This window comes from Anopheles aquasalis, chromosome 3 (genome assembly GCF_943734665.1).
Source record: "Anopheles aquasalis chromosome 3, idAnoAquaMG_Q_19, whole genome shotgun sequence".
Taxonomy (NCBI): domain Eukaryota; kingdom Metazoa; phylum Arthropoda; class Insecta; order Diptera; family Culicidae; genus Anopheles; species Anopheles aquasalis.
Genome location: NC_064878.1, coordinates 31,184,096 through 31,186,595, shown reverse-complemented (window position 1 = coordinate 31,186,595; position 2,500 = coordinate 31,184,096). Strand labels below are relative to the sequence as shown.

Sequence of the window (2,500 nt, the reverse complement as noted above, 5' to 3'; positions counted from 1 at the left end):
CAAAACACACAAACAATAAGGGGCGCTAGATGGTTCTAAATTTATATGTCCGTGACACTTGCGGCTCCGCTAGAGCACGTTGGGGCTCTGCTCTGTGTACGACGAGGTCGGGGCTTCTCATCATGGTGTCTGTCTGCCAGTGATTTTGTTCTAATTCGACATTGCAACACACAGATGACCACAACAGCAGCAGCAGCAGCAGCACCAGTGAACATTCGCGCACTCGAAAAAGGAAAGGGATTACAAGGTCAGAACGGCCGCTGTACAATGATGTCACACTCGCTGGCTGGTCGGTTATGTGGTGGTCGCCGGATTGCAGAAAGTCACCGACCGGAGTCCGGAATGAATTATGCATTTTATGCATTTGACGCGATATCATCGATGCAGCAGCAATCGATCTGTCACCATCAGCTGTGCTTGTTGATATCCGCCTAACAGCTGGTAACCATAGGCCGCCTTCCGAGCGATAGCAGTGCATCCCAATCACTGCTTGTTGTGTATGCTCAATCTCGGGCCACTCCACATCTTATCGGCCAATCATGAGGCGGTCGCCAGCAGTGCTACATTGTCAAGGTTGCCCCTAAAACCGGCGTCACCGGGTCCGGATCGTACGATACGCTGAGTTGGTGATGTTGAGCAACCGATTTCGCCACCAATAATGACGCGCGCGCGCTCCACTCGGTGAGTTCTATGTCGTGTCAGCTGGTACGTGGTGGTATAACCCCGCGGCCCCACACACCACCAACAACAAGGCCACGCACAACCAGCAGGATATATCGCACGTGAAGTGATACACAATTGCCTACCCACACACCTCTGAGCACTGGGAAGACGATGCACGGATGCGCAGCGATAACACTAGTAACTAGATAACCGGTGCTACTGAGTGCCAAAAATTGTACACCCCCCTGGTACCCCGCCGATCCCGGACCGGGACAATGCAGCGGCGTTTCTTATCAAATACCGTGGCACCAGCGGCAAAGTGATGACTGCGGCTCGGGCAGACCGCGGATTTCTGGTTGCGTGTGGCAACTCGTTCCGACCATCGCTTACACGCACACTTGCCGCTGTGCAAAACCGTACAGTACTGGCCGTTAAAATATGTGCAGGACGACGGACGGCACGCAGGCCCCGGATGAATCGCGTGCACTGCCCAGTTGAAGTCCTCTGAAGCCGGCCACAGTTTTGGGGTGTTAGAATTGTCATGACGGCATTATTCTGCCGTTGGTTTTTATTTTTGAGTAAATGAATAATTTGTGTAAACTGATGAAAACAGTTCTGGTTCAAAAGAAGTCAGCGCTGTTTGTGCGAATTCCGGCGTGTTGATACGATGTTAAGTCCCATTTACCCTTTGTTCGGTGAACAGCCAGCTAGTACATTCGTCATACACGTCTCATCATAGTCATTTAAACGGACGTTAAAAAGCAATAGATGGGCGACTCATGGTACGCGTGTGATAGCAGCAACAGCAGCAGCAGCAGCAGCTCTGCAACAGTGCATACCTCGGGCGGTTCTTGTTACCGGGCTATGAGCCGCCGTGATTAGTGTCCATTAGGGTGGCGCAGCCGACAATCACATGATGAAAAGGGCCAGCGCAACTACTAAACGTTATGAGCAAATAGCTCACTGGAGTACCCTCAATCACGCTCGCCACGGTGTAGAAGAGGGTGCCCAAGCGAACAAAGTGTCGTGTATGTCGGCGACGGTCATAATTAATCACCGATTGTGTACGCGACGGACATCGTGTGCTGTAATCTTGCCGGAACTTTTTAACCCGCATCAAACTTTAGCTACCAAAATCCATCCACCGTCGTCACGCGCCATTGTCCACTAATCGCTACCGGTATGCGGTGCATGTGTACTAAAGACATGACCGCGTTTTCCAGCGACCGCATTATGGTACTGGTCAGTTCAGTACTCGGTTCGGTGCGACAACGACCTTGAATGTAAAGTTCCCTCGTTTTTTTTTTGTCAATTGATGACCTCAGCCATGGCCATCGACATATGCGTGTACTAGTTAGCTCGAACGATACGTTCTAGACAGGCCAAATAGGAGTTTTTTTACCACCGTTTGAGCTTACAAAATCGAAATTTGTATAAGTCGACTTCGAATAACAAAATACTGAGCTTTAGCAGCAGTTTTGATTCGTCGTTTTTTTATACGAAACAGAACGTTCGAAAATGACGAAGTGTTAACAGAGCTTCAAGCATTATATTGTTGAATCATAGGTACGACAACATTTGTGAAATCAATTCTAGGTCGATTTATAATGTGCTAATGACGCAACAACAATGCCGATTTTTATAAATGATAAAAATGAAGATCACTTTCCGTATCCGGACTCCTTCCAAAGAGAACATATTTATGTGAATAACATGTTTAATAACATTAATTTATGAAACTATTTTACATTCCACCCAGACTGGAGACTAATGCATCAAAAGAAAAACCTTCAATCGGAAGATTGCAAATTGAGCTGCAAAATTAAGAGCCGCTGAC

The 2,500-nt window shown here is 48.1% G+C and overlaps 1 protein-coding gene across 5 annotated transcripts in view; it reads right to left on the bottom strand.

Moving 5' to 3' along the window:
* Positions 1-2,500, bottom strand: part of LOC126576940 (oxysterol-binding protein 1) — a 16,147-nt gene that overhangs the window by 5,394 nt on the left and 8,253 nt on the right. The window lies entirely within an intron of this gene.